The following is an 18,733-nucleotide window of genomic DNA, read 5'->3' as shown; positions in this document are numbered from 1 at the left end:
GAGAAATAAACATACTGTAAATGAATATGATGTCAGGTGTCCTGTATTTACAAAGTTCAGAGCAAGTTCAAGCAAACTGCATCCTGAAATTAGGGCATCTCTTTTTCTTTCCTGCCATCTCAACTTTCTCTGACTACATGTTTGCAGGTCTCTCAAAAAAGATTGTGCATATAGGCCCTGCTTCTGGTCATCTTCCAGGGGGTGGAGGGGCAAAAAAGGGCCTTCATGAACTAAAGCCAAATCTGACAATTTCCTTGCCCATGATGGGACTGACTGTTCTGCAGATAATGGCTAGACTGCTTCAGCAAGCATGACTGCCATCTCCGAGGTTTGAGATTTGCCTCAAGGATGCGCTTAGTCACTACTCTGCCTTCCCAGCCACGCCAACCAAACACAGGGGCATATCCTGCCCTCACGGTTGAGGCATTTAAATCCCGAATCAGCCTAGGTAAGCCTTCAAGCAACGTCAACTTTGAGCATCTTGCTTTGCATTGCAGGGCAAGGCACTACCTGGACATGGCAGACTGTTCCTGCAGGAACAGCCCTCCTATTCCTGCAGGAGTTTCACCTCAGCACAGATGCAGGGATCACAGCTTTCCCTCCACGGAGCTAGGGTGCTCCGAGAACGGGTTGGCTGCAGCAGACCGTGCGACCGGGGAACGAGCCAGAGAGAGAATTCTGCAGTGCTTAAGAGCATAAGTTAAAATCTGTTGTTATTTGCAACTTGCCTCACTTCCTCATAAGTTTCCCTGCAGTTCAAGGAAGTCAAGTTAGCTCATCTAAGACAACAACAGCTGCCCGGGGTCCCCTCACTGCAGTCCCCCAGTACCTCCTGGGCATCTGCCTCCCCCAGAAGCGCCTGCATTTGCCCACTTACTTACCCTTTCTCTGAATTTGCCTCTGGGCTTATGGAGACTCCCAGAGTCGTCACCTCTTGTGACAATTCAAACTGTTAGAAGAGGATTTTTTTTTTTAACCTTCTTATGATGGGAACAACTATCCATTTAGCTGCAGCTACCTATCTGTTTGAAAAGGGAGGCTTTACTCTGCACGAGCCTTGGCTGTAGGAGAGGACCTGGGCTGTTTCTGTCAGAGATGTGACAGTTCTGGGTTCTGAACTTGTTTCTTATATCCTAAAGAAAACAAGAGATATGTAAATTGCAGCCAATTTTTTTCCCCCTACCGATCACATTACACTGCAGATATGCAGATACCGATATTGTAGCGAAGGCTAAGTCTTGTAAACACCGAGAAACGTCCACAGCATCAAGGCCTCTGCTTCATACAGCTTTTTGCATCACTGATGAGGACATACTCAAGGTTACTTGATGCCAAACATACCCATGCAGCACTTCTCTGGGTCTCTCAGGGTGTATTTATCTTGGTTTTTGTGTCCTAACACCTCCAACTCTGATATATTTATCCTTGCAAAAAGTCCTCTGAGGGAAGGCAGTTCTGTTAATCACTACTGTACAGATTGGGAGTTGCTGGATAAAAGGCTAAATTAATTTCTCAGGACGTTTGTGGCTGTGCTGGTCTGCCAAGCACCAAATTAGCATCAGGCCTATGTTGGTCTCTGGGCCATTATGGCCACTGATTGTAATCACAGCAAGGGGAAACGGCGCTTTTCCTAACGCTTAGCACAGCACAAGAAAAATCAATGGCAGAGTTGAACAGATTGAACCTCTAGCAGGAGCCGATTAAAAGAAAACATATATATTTGCAAACAAACCACAGTTACTCTTTGAATACACTGCCTTAACTCTTCATTAACCACATGCTACAGCTTACTTTTTAAAGACAGACAAGCATTAACTCTATAGTAAGAATGACTCTGACAATATTGTTTTCTACATTCACGCAGTTGGAATTGCTCTCCACATTTCAGCCTGTTGTCTGTGACCAGGGAAGGGCTAACCAGGAGTACCCCCCACCCCAGTGCAGCCTGAATGAGCATCTGTAAGCCATGCTCACAGACTGGGGAACTGGCGATGGGGAAAGCAGTGATCCCCATATGGGAACAAATACTGAGCTTCCCAAGCAGCGCTATAGCCAGAAAGCTGTACATATTATAAAGAAAAAGTAAGCAGGCAGACTACATTACCCCATTTATCACGGCTACCTCTCTTAGGACAGTGTGTCTACAGTTCACCAAAACCAGTGACAAGCTGATTCAAAGATGGATTGGAAAATACTTGACTTGCAGACTTAAGGAAATAATTTGCTTGCCATCAAAGACAGACTGGTAGCTGATCAGGCCTGACTTAGTTATCTCTGAGACTCTTTATAAGAGAGGCAGAGAAACAGCTGTGCCAGAGGGCAGGCCCCCCCACCTTAGGACAGGATCAAGCACCCTTAGACAAACCCCCCACCCCCCCCACCCCCCTTTTTTTTTTTTTTAATCCACATGACAAACTGGATAGCACACATCCTTCACAGCCTAGCAAGGAAAAAGTATATTAGCCACTATCTGGCAGACCAAAAACAACAGTGCACTCTTTTAATGATGATGATAATTAACAACTGTAACAATTTGCCAAAGGATGTGGTAGAGCTTTTACTCCTAGACATTTTTCAAATTGAGAGGACTTTCTTCCTCTAAATATGAGAGAGAGAGAGAGTGTGTGTGTGTATATTCCAACTCAAAGAAGAATTCAGAAGAGCCATACTAGGATAATCAAACTGTTAAGTCAGTGATCATAACGTCACAGATGACCATTCCTGACCCGGCCTGCACTGTGCACAATACAGCTCAGCACTGGCTAGATCTCCTGCTATACACCATCTATACAAAATCACTAGTGCATGGGATCAAGATCTTTGTAGCTTCACACTAAGACAGCTGCCCTAAGCACAGCTCTAGGACACACCATCTTTGTGCAGCACCCAGAGAGATCTAGGTTACAACGACTGACAACTCGGCCCGTGGGAAAGGGCTGTCCAGGGCAGAAAACTTCTGGCATCAAAATTTTGGACTGCGACTAGCCACATACCAAGGCAATCTCGAGGTGCCCCGCTGATCATGGGCTACCGTGGTAGAAGGGAAAGGCTGAGTCAGAGAGCCCAGAATTGGTCTGTACGCAGCGCTGGTATGTCTGTGGCAGCACTTGTGTGACTGCCAATGAAAACCTGATTTATATATAACTGGATGGAGTTAATGTTCAGCCAGCAACTTTATATGACAGTTAAACTTTAGACTTAGTTCAGAAAACACATGGGGCTGAAAGATTAACAGTGCACGTTAGGATCTTGGCAGCAACATTCTCTCTACTTATATAGCCTGGGTCTACCTGGTGACAGGACGATGTGGTTTTATTGGGGAGAAGATCGTAGAGCTGTTGTCTCAACAAGACTACATCAAAGAAGTCAGAGTTTTTGATTCAGTAGCAAGAGAAGAAGTAGAAAAATTCACCACAGGTAGGAAAAGGGCATCAGCTTCTACTTAGCAGCCATAACCCTCCCTTTCAAGACAGCTGGTATTATGTTGGAGATTCCACTGTTACAGGCATGGGGTAGGAACCTGGATTAAACAGACTGGATGAAGAATAACTTCCACTCAGAGAGGTTTTTCAGCATAGGACTAAACCAAAGCAAAAAAAAGATCCATAGTGTGTAACCCCAAGAGATATATCACAAGGTGGATCTAAGTCCCCACTCGAGGATAAGTTGTAAGGAGCAACACGCACACCAAGTACCTGACATGGGAACTTGGCTACCCAGTTTCTTCTGCTCAACCAGTCTAACAGCAAAGGGACAAAAAACCATGCTCCTGAACTGCTCACCAACCAGTTACCAATTCTAAGAAAAATAACCAGCAATCCCTGACAAGCTCAGCATCTGCTGCAGATATTGTGAAATAAATTACTGAAAGAATTGAGAGAAACCTATTGTAGCCTTACTGTGCTGTGCATAAAAAAGGAAGAGGTGAGTCTCAATAACCATGCTCAAAGACATCTAAATCAATCCATTTGATCATATTCTGAGACCTACCTTCTGATGTTTCATCAGGGTTGATTACAGTGAGATATGTTGGGGAAAACCAACCCGTCTTACTGGATTTGAGAATACCCAAGCAAAACAAGCCAATGCAGCTCATGGTGCTCTGTGAGGTTCATGGTGGGCTGGGTCCCCCTCTCTCTGACTGCCCAAACCTTCAGCCTGCTTGGAATGAGAGAGGAAAACACAATAAGGGAGTTCCTATGTATTAGGAGATACCAATAGAAAGGAGATACACTTAAAGCAAGTTAAAAGATTCCCAGGGAAATATCACTATCGGAACCTGTCCCTAGGCAGATGAACTCACCAGACTGGTTTCCCAGGCTTCAGGTAGCCCATTGCCTTTAAAAGAACCCATGATTGGAAAAAAAAAAAAAAAACCCAAACCTGATTAAATCTTAAGGAGCTGCCATAATCCCTGCTCCAGAAGAGGTCTGTGGCCTAGCACCGCAGCAAATCACAGAAAAATGAGGCAGAAGCAGCCCTGAGAGGCCATCCCAGCTCCCTTCGCAACGTTGCTTTCACTCCAAGGCAGAACCAGCTTGGCCACGGACCTTCCCGACAGATGTTTTTCTATCCTGTCCCCAGGCCACCTCAGGCAGCCAATTTCTGCACTGTCAGGCCATTATTGTTGGTACAGTCTAATCTGCAATTTAAGTCCTCGATTTCTCATCTAACCTTAAAGGTAGAATAAGCAAGGTAATACCGTCATTTTTTCACAACAACCTTCACGATTTGAAAACCACCTCCTTCCACTCCATACTATTTTCTTCTTCTTTAGGTTAAAACAGCTCTCGTGCGGTCCTCTTGCCTCTGCAGCTCACAGTTTCTGTGTCTCAGGGCATTGGCGTTGCTCTCTTCTGGAAGAGGGGCACCAAGGTTAGGACAGAGAGGCCAGCTGTGGCCTTCCCAATGCTGAGTAAAGCTGATGGATTTATTTCTCCTGTCCCGCGAACTATTCTCCTATTTGTACCTGTCAGCACAATTATGCCTTTTTCACACTTGCAAGACACTGCTGACAGGCAATAGCTCCTGAGCTGCCCTGGCCCAATTTAATTCTTTCATGAAGACCTGCTGCCTCTTCCCTACTAAACCCAACAACTTCTCTTTGTCCCTGTCAAATTTCACCTTTTTTTTTTTCCCCTCCAGATTCTATTAGTTACATTCAGCTCGTATTCTAATCCTCCAGTGTACTTCAAGTCCCTCCCAGTCTGATGTTATCTGCTGATTTAATGAACAAATCTGCCAGATTCTTGATGAAAACAATAAAATAAAGACTCAAATACAGCAATAAGCCCTGGAGAGCCCCAGGGCAGCCACCTACCACAGATGGCAATTCCCTGGGAACTGTAATTCAGCCAGCTTTGTGCTCACCCTAATGCGGCTTACTTAAACCACGTTTTACTGACTCGCTTATGAGAATGACACAGAGTTGCCAAAGCCCCTCTAAAATCAAGATAGATGACATGGACCTGTTCCACAATATCCGTATAGCCTGTTAACTTGTCATAAGAACAAAGGAGATTTATCTGACTTGATTTGTTCTTGACAAATCCATGTCAGCTGCTTCTATTCTCCTTATTATCCCACAGGTGCTCACACACATATTGTTTAAGTGTGTGTTCCTGAATTTCCTGGGGTTGAAATCAAGCTGTTGTGTAATTTCCTGGCTCTTCTTTACCTTCTTTCTAAGCACAGGTGTTTCATTTGCTCTACTGCAGTCTTCCAGTGCCTCCAAAAGTTCTCCAAAGTAGCTGATAATGCAGTAAAGGTGCAGTCACATCTATCACCTCTTTAGTAGCCCTGGATAAAGCTCATCAGGCCTTATCAATCTGAAAATTTCTCATGGTTGCCTTGTATCCTCCCTGGTTTTGGCTGAGCTCTCATCATTCTCTTGCTGGTCTTAATTTCACCAGCTGCCTTAAGACAGGTGATGCAAAAGAGACTATTTAACACTTCAGTCTGACAGGTTATAGGCTTTCCCTCACCACTAAGTAGCAGCAAAATCCCATCATGAGGCTGCTGATGTTCTGCTCTACCTTTCAGCACTAGCAAAGACTTTCCACAGGAGCATCCTTCTCTGCACTCTAGTCTTCCAGGCAAGTGTATTACCTCTGCTATGTGGACAATGCCTTCTTTCTTCCCCCCCCTCTAGTCTCACTGAATCAACTCTGTGCTTTAATATTAAATTAATTTAATATTAAAATTCCTATGAGCTAGTCCACCAAATCTGGGTTATGCAAGTTAAGAAATCAGCTTGACCCTTTTGTAAAACTTCTGCCTCTTCCTACATCCCATGCTTCTTAGCAAATGCTCAGCTGGCTGACCTTCTACCTTGAATTTTGTCCCCCCTTTGAGTTCATGAGGAATAACCCTGTTCTTTTATCACCTTGACACGGTAGTTTTTCACTGGGTGTTTCCATATCATCTCACTTCCACAGCTGGAGTCACACACCCTTTCCTGAGCTGCTCATGTGTATGATCCTTCAGAAATCGCTACCTGGATCTCTGGCTGCATGGGGCTCTCCAGGAAGCTGCCAGCCCAGGGCAGAGGAGACGTCTCCTTTCCAAAGCAATCCTGCCGCTGCTGTCTGGCTTATTACAAAATCCCTGAGAAGTACAGTTTCCTAACCCAGGTTCTTGCTGGCTTATTCCCAAATACAGACAAGGAAAAAGGGAAAAATCCTACTTAAATGTTACAACACTTTTCAAAGCAAGAAAATCAGCAGTAGATGCTAACAGTAGCCACATATGGAACTGCTGTTTTGAAGGAGAAGCGGGGGGTGGGGGGGAGATGGTGGGACACCCCCCTCTCCTTCTGAATGGCTTCAATGGAGGAATTTTCTATGAAACTTTTTAACCTGTTACATTATTTTCCCTTCCCATCTATAGTATTTGCAATTTAAACGTGCAATGTCCCTTGAACTCGCCTGGTGTTATTCCCAGCAAGCTCTAACAATCTTCCATCTGAAGAAAATTGTCCAGCACAGCTTCATTCATTCACATGGACTAGAGCAAGTCCTGTAACCAGCTGCAGCTCTGGGCCAACAGCCTCCTGCTCTCGCTCAGCACTATCCTTGGATGCATGCTAGAGATTTGCAACAACAGACATAGCTATTCTGACCCACAGTTGATGCAAACTGGCAAAGTGCTGTGCTGAATTAAACCGGATGTAGATCCGGCTTCTTGGGGTTCAAAAATAGCGATGTATTTTCCGCTAGTGTGATGTATTCAAATGGCACAGTCGTTAGATAGTGTGCTTCAGCTTGCCCTGCAGAGAAGAAAGCTTTCCAAGCAGGATCCTCATTCTGTGAGAAGGTGAGGATGCTGATTTGTACTTTTTTTCCCCTGCACCTCTGGTTATATTATTTTTCTTCAGCTACCACTCATGTGACAGTGATGAAAGAAGACATTTGAGACTACAATCTGCTCCTTGCTGCCATGCGGGGAGTTCACGTGGTTATTCACACAGCTGCTATTGTAGACTACAGAAACAGTGTGCCCTTTTGGGAAATGAGAGCTGGCAATGTTGGGGGTAAGCTCTTTAAAACAGGCAATTAAATACAGCCTTAAATTCACATGCCTTGGTGTAGCCATACAAGAGGCTACAAACAGGCATATCCTCTCTAATTTAGTGCTCCCTTGTCCCCTGAATTCCACACACACCACTGCTACAAGATGAGAAAGGTGCCTGGGACCTTTCCTTTTCAGCAGGGAAGTATCTGTCTTTGCCTCTCTGTCCTTGCTCAGGACAGGCCATGCTGCTCCTCTTCAGTGCTAAAGTTTCATCTTAGAAAGTCAAATCTGGACCTAGTTATTATGTAGTTATTCTGGTCAAGGGTTTAACTTTCATTAATGGTACTGAGGTGATTCAGAACATGCCTATAGTGGTAAGAACCTGTTTAGCATGTGACAAGGACAGCAATTAAAAGTTAATTCCTATTCTAGTTAGCTTATAGCTTTCCCAGGGATTTCCAGGGAGAAAAATCTACACTATATACCAGTCCAAGACTACACCAGTTAAACTGCATCCATGCTATTAAGGGAGTCATGTTATTTTAATTATAGTCAGAGTTCACAACTATTACATGTCTACAAGCCACATATAACTGAGAGCTCCACAACACTTTCTTCCTATCACCAAGAGCTGATTTCATGTTAGGTGCAAGATCTGCTTAAAGAAAATTTGTTCATAAATCTAGGAAATAAGCACAGGCTATAAAAATAATGAAATCCCTATTACAGCAGCAATTCCAATGGCACCTCAGGCTGTTAGCTACTAAAATAGTTGTTAAGCACAAGGAAGGGATTTTATATATTTTTTATATATATATCTCAAACTCGATTACTGCTTAGGGCTCCTACTATTTGCTGATGCATTCAAGGGCAACATTTAAATTCCATCCTTCTTTTCATTGCTGTAGTTGTTTTCAAAACCAGATGCTTTTAAGAGCCTGTATTGTGCATGTGTACTGAGAATACTGAGAGCCTGAGGGCTCCCGCTGCCTTTTAATGGCTTTGTGAGATCTTCTTCTTCATTGTTTGCTATGAGCAAGGTACTTTAGCGTAGTGAGGTTTTTACAGATAGCAGAGAACAGTGGGCAACTCCCCTATTCAGCAAACCAAACCTCTTGCAGATGTTTGCGACATTCCCAGAAAACCACACATGCAAAGTTTTTTTCCAGCGTGACTGCCTCTTTGAGGAGCACGGTTTGAGATGTCTTAACAGGAGCCTTATTTTCAGACAAACTGTTCTGCATTTCCACCTCCCCTTGGATGGCTTCATGTAGCCCTCCCTAAAATAAGGCTGCTACACTCACCAGGACTTCTCAAAATCTTGAATTGGGAGATTAGTCTAAAGGTTTCTATTAAAAAAACATATCAGGTAAAAGAATAAAAATGAACTGTATTTGATACTTGCTGTAGACTTCATGGAAAAAAACCAAAGGGTCAGGATAGGTCAACTATATAATCCTTTAGCTGGCTCCGCTGTGTAACTCAGGCCACAGAAATTCATCCAATTACTGCCTTAAGCCCAACAATTTGTGGCTAAATTGGCCTATGCCTTTTTCAAAAGACTTGTTGCCTAGAGTTAAGGACTGCAAGTTAATGGGCTATCTATCATGTCTTTCAGCAAGCCATAGCAATGCTGAAGAGTATTAGTGTGGCTATGGTTAATTACCATTTCTGGCAAAAATTTACGTCTTCTGCTTTGATTCTCTCCTCTGTTTCAACCACTGGTTGCTGAATCCTGTTATAGTCTTGTTGACTAGATTGAAGAGCCCTCTTCTACAAGAATTATTTTTTCCATCTAGTTACTTAAAGGCTTTTTAATCTGCTTTTTGTTAAGCTGAATGGATTTTAAAGCAGCTGTTTCCAGCAATGTTTCTCAACAGGGGTTCTCAGTTAACTTTACATATTGGAATAGGCTCATGGAGAAGTAAATTGATTCTCTTCCACCAGGTCTTCATATTGATTCATGCCTTCTGAAATTATCCTAAACTCGGGATTTCCTTGGTAATTTCAGATTATGGCCTTAACAACAAAGAGAACAGAGACATCACAAACCTGCCTCACAAAAGATCTACAGCAAGGCTCAGGGGCAGAGCCTGATTAGCCAGGTATAAATAGCATGGAGATTTCCAGAAACCAACCCTATGAGTGGCTTCCTCTAAGATATGCCTTATCAGATTTGAAGCCCCTCAGTATGCAACCATGGTTTTGCTGTTGTCACGGAGGTTCTCGTAGAATCAACTTGAATCAAAATCACGATGAATGCAAAAACCATCCCTGGAAGAGTCTCAAATCATTTAAACCTACCCTTTCCCCCCAAACCCCAAGCAAACAAAACCCACACACACTGACCTACGAGTTCAGCCAGGACAACTTTTCTTAAACCAAGCCATGCTTCAGATTCACCTGGATTTCATGCGGGTTTGTAAGCTGCCCACACTATTTTATTCAAAATTCTGCAGCTATCGGGAGTCTGTTGCAATGATTTTCACCCTATAGTCATCCTGCAGAACTTCTGTAGAGCAATACATGCAACTAAACCACCAATCCTTTTGCCAGAAAGCTGCAATTCACCACTTGACAGTCTGCCCATGAATCAAAAAAAGATGGAAAACGTGGAGTTTTGCTCTGCCGAGTTGTCAGCTTCCTTTTTGTTGGCAACTATTAAGTCCAAGTTAAGTCAGTTGTCAATAGCCACAAAGGTTAAGCCACATTACAGCGATAGATGTGACTACTACTCTTGTGTGATAAACCATCCATTCCTGTGCAAACATACCTGAGGAACTGCAGCCTCGACCTGTGGCTTTACATATTTTCAGCCATAAGAAAAGATGGATCTGTTCCAAGTCAGAATCCCAAGCCAGGAAATCTCTTTTGATTTGCACAACAGGAATCAAAGCAAGGTGGTTAATGTTTGTCCTTCCTAACCTGCCCCACAGGTACTGAAAATCTGTTAAGGGCCTGCTGTGTCCTGAACATCACATATGTTGTTTACACAAGCTCCATGGCTGCAGTGGGACCCAATACATTGCATAAGCCCATGTTCAGGTAAGGCTAAGCAAATCTTCTCTGTCACTCTGGATTTCTGGTTAAATAGCAATGAAACTGCAACCAGGTGGAGATTTTTGCTGTGCCTACAAAGGAGAAGATACGTGTTCCCCTTCCTGTCTATTATTCTCCTCTTTCTTGAAAATTCTTCTTTGCTGCTTTTCACTTTCAGGTACAACACCTCTTCCCAACCTAAACTTGACCATTAGCGGATACCACCGATTGAAAGAGTTCATTGAGAGATGCATGACCCAACTGCACGTCCAGGCTGTCGCCTGTATGTACAACCCTGCTCCTCTAAGCCCTAAAATCAGTTTCAGGTAAGGTCTCAGATGCTTCAGGTTTGTTATATGGTCAAGTAGTATCCTGCTGTTGGGTCTGAGTCTTTGCTCTCCCCTCACACTGAGTCAATCCAAAGGGCAGGTGATGCTCTACTGTTACCAACCCACTCTCCCTCCACTTCTCAGCTCCATAGCGAACTGCTAGCAAGGCTGTACCCAGCTCCTATTATCAAATGTGGTCAGACGTATACAGACTATTTTAGCACTATCTCAGAAGAAAGTTAGTTGGCTACATAGTCTTAGGGGTCAGATGCATGTGGCGAGAAGTTGCCCTGCAGTATTCATGTGTAGTTATAGTCTTCTGTGACCTGGATCTGACCTGTAAATTGCACCCTTCTATCCCTCAAATCCTTTTTCCTGGCAATATGCTTACGAGGCCTAACTCCTGGACTTTACGCTTTCGGGCATTATGCTAGACCCATCTCTTTTGTATGTGGCTCCTATGAGGCTGAGCCACAGACCCAGAAGAAGCAGAGCTTTAGAAAACCTCCTGCGGCAAAGGTGGGATTTGGAGCAATACAAAGACAGTGGTCAAAATTACGATTTGGAGGGTTTTCGTGCTTACAGATCTTTGATATCTCAAACTGACTTTCACAATCAACTGGCGCTCCTGCTCAGGACTCAGCATCTGCATACCTTCTGTATTCATGGGGCCAACAGTACTTGCGATGCCCTGAGAACAGGGCTGATATTTCTGAAGACCAGGAGCTGAAGTTTTAGGTTAAATTTGAAGTCAAGTAGAGATAGTTGCAGTCTGATACGTACCATTGTAAGGCTCCTTGCTGATTTCAAGCATGGTTGTAGCCATACAGGCTGCTCAAACCATGGAAACTTGTGTGCAAGGGGAACTGGCTTAAAGTCAAGTTTTGCCTCTATAGGCAGCTGGTCTAGACACAGCTGGCTTCAGTCATTTGGCTCTAGAAATCTGAGCCCAGCCAGAAAAGGCTGCTTAAGACATACCTTAAAGTGACCTATAAGCCTAAATTTCATACTCACAAGTAAGCTAAGGCATAACCTAGTTGTTTTGAGAAGTGTTTAAGCACCCACATCTGTAGAATAAATGTCTGGCTTATGAAAAAAATCCATGAGCACCAAACCTCAATCAACTTGGGACTGTGAGCACCAGAGGCTCTGTGTCACTGAAAAACTATGGAATTTGGTCGTCAGCACCTCTAAATAATTTCTAGAAATGAATGTAGATACAGCACATCCTTGTTAGTATTTTAGTCCTGCAACTTAAAGAGATAGATGTGAATAGATGTCTTGAAAAATCTACCCCAAATCTTGCCTGAGAGGACAGTCCTTTGGCTTGTAATGATGGCACCAACAGGTGCAAGCAAAAACCCATCTGGGCTGTGCTTGTGGAGCTACACATGAACATCCTCTGCTCACCAACTCCCGATCCTTCCCCACCACAAATGCAAACAAAACCACCACCTAGAGCCTTTAACTCATTTTGCAGAACACACTCAGGTTCTCCCATGATGCTGGAAGAAAGCGATCCTCATTCTCCAATGATTTTGATTTTAAACTAAAGGAATTGCATAATGCAAAATGAGAGAAGGCTCAGCCCCCCAGTTAAAAGTTACACCACCTGTCTCAATAGGGAGCCCAGTGACGACTGGAAAGCAAAGTAATATGGCTCTGTTTTCCAGACTGAAAGCACAGGTGATGTGGGTTTCCCCTTCCTCCTCACCTCCTCTGTCCCCACCCAATCTGTTCTGCTCTTCTCCCTCACGATCCATGATCCTGCCTGCCTGCCTTTTTCTCTGTCCCCCTTCTCCATCATTCCTCGTATAATTTTATTTAACTCACTTTTACGTGCTTGGGAATTGACACAGACAAAGCATGATTAGTCTCTGGACAGGGTGATGGGTGCAGGGATAATGCTCACACCTCAGCATCCGACAATAATAGAAAATGCCTCTGTCAGTCTCAATCCCTCCGAGACAGCCACCGCTGAGATACCTTCTGACAATGCTGCTCCAGTCTTATTAGCGTTCAGTTATCTGTGATCGTTTTGAAAAGCAAGAGCATTATGCTGAGCTCTTTGTTACTACCAAGCTTCAGAAGGGGTGGGGGAAGGCAAACATGAGCAGAGCTCTGCAGCCCAGGAACAGCAGGCAGGTTTGCCCCTTTGTGAAGCTGCTGCTTTTTAAAAGCTTTGCAAGGTAAAAAAAAAATAAATTTGGATTTAAAAAAGAAAGCAATTAAAACTAGAACTTCTAGATAACCCCCCTAATTGTCTTGGGCCTCTCTTGGGCTTGCAACAAACCACGCACAATCAATCTTTTGTCTTGCTTGTTTTCTGGTTTGTCTCTTGCTCATCACCCGTAAACACAGGGAAGGGGAGGAGGGTTTTGTGATAAAAGCCCAGGGTGTGCGAGGAGGCTGTATTTCTGATGCTCCTAATTTATTTCTGTTGCTGTAGCACAAGAAGGCCCTGATCTCAGCTGGGATATCTGACACACGAGATACTAGACTGTCGAACAGGCAAGAGAAAGGCAATAGTATTATCCACGTTTTACACATGAAGAGCTGAGCATAGAAAAGAGTAAGCAAGATGCCCAAGGTCAAACAGGGAGCCCGAGTCAGAGCTTGGTCTCCCAAGGCCCCGTGTTTGACGAAAAGATCTCTGCTGCAGATTTGCCGCATAAACTCATCACAGGCCACTTAACTCTTCCAAGAGGTGCATCTGAGCCCCATCTGCCAAAGCAGCATGATAATTTTTCATTGCCCTGTGTGTGGGTACCCCATGCCTGGCAGAGTCTGGTGTTTGCCTAGAGTGAGTTTCTCTAGGAGAGCAAAATATTGAGTAAATTAATTTAAAGATGTGAAGAAAGTCTCCTGCAGCATGCAGAGGGAGTGAGCGCCTATTCATGCTAGTCTTGGCAGACGGAGAACAAGTGGCCACATGGTATTCAGGGATGGTCCTTCCCAGTGCTTCAAACAAGGTTTCTTCTCTCCCCAGCTTCTCCAGAGCCCGCTGAATCTGCTTAACTGAATCCTGCCACAGTTTAATGTTGATCTAGAACCACTGGGACAAAACACCAGCGCCCTGGTGGGGAATAGAGCTGCTTTCTTGGTTCTCCTTGGAATTATTTCAGGGCCTGTAAGGCCAGTTAGATGTTAGATCCCATGGGTTTTCCTCCTTGCAGCTGTAAGTTAGGAGGCTGAGGAGTGGGTTGTCTTCCATGGTGGCAACCAAGTGTCCCCAGCATGGCTGCGAGCCCTGCTTGCCCTTAATCGTGGGTCCACTTCTTTGCTCTTCCCCTTGAGTGTAATTAGCTAGGAGAGTTGAAGGAATAACCCAGCACAAACCAGCTGATTGCATGTCTTCTGGGAGATCACTAGCAGCTCTATCACAACACCAGCAAATGTCTCCCAACTCTGTAAGAAAATTAAGCAGCAGCTTCTCCTTTTAGTTTATGGCTCATGAGAGGCTTTTCTTGAGTTCTAATGAAAAAATGAAGTAGGATTGCTCTCATTTTCCCGCCCTCCATCTTCTTGTGCTCGTTCCACCTTGTTCAGTCACTTGTGAATTGCTTAAAAAGGTAACTCCGCTGCCTTCTAATTTGCCTGCCAGGATATCATGTCCTTCAATCACACTATTAAACAAAAAACAAATCCAGCTCTCAGAAATCAAACCACTACCCACACGCAAACCTGCCTATGAACACCCAGAACTGCCTGGTATTTCTTGAGGCTTTATTTCTCCCGTACTGCATCAAGGATCTCAGATTCATATAACTCACAGCCAGTGGTAAGTCCCTGGAGAGCAGGGATTGCAGAGTAAATCACGCTGTGATAAATGTCTCCAAGCCCTGTGCTCTACTCCATGGTCACTCACCGTCTCTCACAATCTATTTCAGAGGAAATGAGGACACCAAATACAGTGGGGAAGTGGAGCTGCCTTATGGGAAGACAAAGGCCATGGCAGAAAAACTTGTATTTGAAGCCAATGGAAAAAAGGTACAAAAGCCAATAGTAGTGCCCCTGGTATTACAGCACAGGATGGGTAGAAGGAGAGAGATGGTTAGAAAGACCCCACAACTCATATCTAAGCGTGTATCCAAGTGCTCCCTTGACTTGATGCATAAACCACGTTGCCCTAAGCTTACCAAAGCCTAATATTCCCACATCGTTAGGAAGCTGCCAAACTCTCGCAAGATGAAAGGGTGCTGCCCTTTGAGCCTGTGCTTTAACTCCACCAGGAGTGTGACTTTGGAGAGAGCTGTCTTAAATTAGGTCCTAAGAAACCAGGTTCACCTAGTTTGTACTGCATAAAGGTGTAATTTTCAGATGTGCCCGAGTGATTTAAGAATCAAAATGTTAGTGTACTCAGAGTCAGTCACCTATCTAAGTTAGCTGGCTAGGCTTTTTAGACTCCCAGTACAGTTAGCAGACAGATGAGTTCTAGAGGATGAAGCAGAATGTAAAAACAAGACTTGCATCTTAAATCACTGCCTGGAGCATCTCTCTCCCAGTTACAGTTGAGGCCAGCCAGCTTAGCTGGCTGCTTCTGGTACCTGATCTTGGTTGTTGCAAATACTCATTCATACATCACAACCGCAGAAGAGTTAATGCCACTAGCACCCTCCATCCAACTTCTCTCAGTGAGTACCACGTGGGTGCAGGTGTGCTATTAAAAAAAAAGAAAAAAAAAAAATCAAACTGGGCACTCCTTGCATTTTTAGGGACCCGAACCAGGCCCTAAGTGTCCAGAGTACCTCTGCAAACGTTGACTCCTCTAGCCCAATATTCCTGGGTTTTGGTTTTATCTGGCAAACCCAATATCACTGTGGAAGATTTCATCTCTGAATCCATCACTTGCTAATATCCCTCCCTGATTTTACAGCTGAGCAACAGTGGCAAACTCACAACCTGCATCATCCGTGCAAACGCAGTGTATGGGGAGAAAGCAACGTTTCTTCAAGAGTTGTAGTCTCTTGCCAGAGCCAGGAATGGTGTGTTGAAATACCTGGAGCCTGAAAACACAGAGTGTAATTAGACATACATGGGTGAGTGAATGACTGATCTCTTTGCATGTGGTGCTACCAGGCTGGTTTAGTCACAGGGGATTTTACACATCAGCTTAACCATAATCTTCCAAGACAGAGAGATGACTATGGTGAATGAGCACAAATATTTTTATAACCACAAAACTTAGACTGGCTAAAAGAATTTTTAAAACAGTTGTTTACATTCTACTCTTTCTCCTGGGAAGAGTTTTCTTTTTTTTCTTCCCCTCAGCATAGGAAAAATGTTTAGAAAACTGAAGGAAAAAAAAAAAAAGTCAGCAGAAAGAACGATAGAGATCTAATCTTTCTTTTTCTAGGTAAACGTTTCAAGGGATATATGGGGGAGAGAGAGAGAGAAATTCAGGCAATATTTTTAAAATGTTTTTGGTTTGAAAAGACACTTAATGCCTTCTTCATTAGAAGAAATTAAATTAATACTACTTGTAAAATTCCTTGCAAAAAAGGCTGTACTACGTAACTGATTTTAGCAAGCACAAGAAACTACTCACAAAACCCATAGAAAGAGTTTGTTGTGGTGTTGAATGCACTTCAGAGGAGTAAAACTCACCATTAAATCATGCAGGGTTTTAGTCATTTCTGTGCAGCACACTTATATGTCTTTTTCCAAAAGTGCAGATAACAATAGTTTGAAAATGCTGTTAGAGAAGAATCAGGCCTAGATAAATCAAGTGACTTCTTCAAAGGCTCACAGCAGAGCCAGGAATAAAACCCTTGAGCACTGCCTCCCATTCATCCTGCTCTCACTACAAAACACTGCCCTTTCGCTTCACATGAACCAGTATCACAAGGCACATTAATTGTCCAGCTCAAAGGGGAGACCAAAGGTTTAAAGGATCTTGGAGGTCTGGATTAACTACTCAGTCTCTCTACAGTACAGCTGAGTAACATGTTGAGTGCATTCCCTACTTCACAGCACTGAAGCTGGCAGATCCAAGGTACTCATTCTACAGCAAACAGCAAAATTCAGCTCCTCCTGAATACCTGCTTCGCTCCCCCTCCTATTTCTCCAGGGAACATTGCATGGATGCATGTTCTTGCAGCAAGGAACTTGCAGGACAAGTGTATTATTCCTACGATGACACTCCAACACGAAAAGCTTTTCTGATCAGGCATCAGCTGTTGTCCTCTATGGACCCCTCAGGGCGACTAGGCTCACACATCCCTTACTGGAAGATGTGGTTAGTGATACAATTGCACAGGATAATCGAGGTCATCCAGTACCCTTTCTGGAAGCCACAGCCTTTCCTAAACTTGGCTTTACTGAACACGATAGTCACCATCTTCTCCTACAAGACCGACAAAGCCTCCAGGCATTTTGGGTACAAACCTCCCTCCACCTGGAAAGAGAGCAAGCACAGATCTGCACGACGGTCGAGAGCAGCTGCAGGGAACCTGGAATCTCCCCAACTTCATGAAAAGAAGAACCAAGCAGCACGTCTGGGGCAAGGACAGAGCTTATCACACCAGTTATGCGCGCACAGATGCAGGGCTTGCTGGCCTCGCTCATTCTCACAGTGCCACCAGAGCACGGGGATCACTTGTGAGAACGAGAGAGACAGGTTCAGACGAGAGATTGTGCGCAGCAAACACCTTTTTGATAAAATTAGTTAACCAGTTTTGTTCCACAGCCTGACAAGCCTCCGTCTCTTTCCATACTCAGCAAATGGACCTCTCCCTTGCCATGGCCTTGGGCAGCTGGTGGCATGGCTGTACGTGGCTCATACGCTCAAAGGGTCTTCAGTGATAATTTTGGGGAAGACAAGGAAATCCCAGCAAGTTCTTGCTCTATTTTAGGGTTTAATAAAAGAAAAAAAAAATCCCATTTCCAGAGCTGCCTTTTTCAAGATGCTTTCTGTTATTTTTAACATGTGGAATATTATATCTGTTTTGAAATATCCCTGTAAAAAGAAACTTCCAATCTCTTGTGCTAACAATGTGTAGGTTGACTGACTTTCTAATCGTATGGCTGGATAACTGATGTCTACAAGCTTGGAGGTGGGATTCATATAGTTTGTAACTCAACTTCTCTTACCTCGCAGCGCTCTAGCAGCAAAGCAAAACAAATTAAAGCCCACGTTCAGCCGCCACACTGGCAGACAGCAACTTCAGTGAAGGCCTTAGGGGCTGCGTTTATGCTAAATAATGTCTGAACTTCAGGAGGAAGAGGTCATTTCAACTCATTCCATAGCACAGGAGCTACACAGTCCATCCGGGAGCAGTATTTCACAGATGATATTTTCCTAACACAGACGGGGCAGGCACTTCCAGAAGATTCACAACAAAAACTGTGGTTTGATTCAGTTTATCAGCTCCTCTGTTTTGAAGACATACAGAGAGACTGGTAAACCTACTTTAAGCACAATAGAGATTTCAGTTTTCGCTTGAGCTTGGAAGAATGGTATATTTTTACAATACCGGTTCAAATCTAAAATTAATTCTGTTGGTATCACACTTCCATGTTCTGTGAATACATACCTGTCTCTCAAGTTTTCCTACAGTAGAAGCGTACACATGCACAAATAAAAGCTTTTTTTAATTACACGTGTCCTAATCCTCCTGAAAAAAGCAAGTTTCAGCAGGGCATCCTTGATAGAAATGATCAAAATTTGCTTCTTGTTAGTCATGGTAATTACCCAGGAAGGAATCAAAGCAGTATGGTGTGAGTTGCCAAATTAACTTCTCTGAAATTCACACTTACAAGAGAATTCTTTGCAAAATAAGTTTACAGATAAAAAAAATCATTTGCTCTGGTAATTCATTGATAATTTCATATATCAAATAAATTTTGAGGAA

General features: G+C 43.7%; 1 protein-coding gene and 1 pseudogene across 1 annotated transcript in view; one reads left to right on the top strand and one right to left on the bottom strand.

The window, feature by feature from the left end:
• RABEP1 (rabaptin, RAB GTPase binding effector protein 1) overlaps positions 1-18,733 on the bottom strand; it is an 847,425-nt gene that overhangs the window by 274,743 nt on the left and 553,949 nt on the right. The gene's annotated exons all lie outside the window — the stretch shown is intronic.
• Positions 311-18,009, top strand: LOC126039363 (3 beta-hydroxysteroid dehydrogenase type 7-like; annotated as a pseudogene).

The sequence above is a fragment of the Accipiter gentilis genome, chromosome 6, assembly GCF_929443795.1.
Source record: "Accipiter gentilis chromosome 6, bAccGen1.1, whole genome shotgun sequence".
Taxonomy (NCBI): domain Eukaryota; kingdom Metazoa; phylum Chordata; class Aves; order Accipitriformes; family Accipitridae; genus Astur; species Astur gentilis.
The sequence above is the reverse complement of the archived record's forward strand: the minus strand, read 5'-3'. Positions and strand labels throughout refer to the sequence as shown.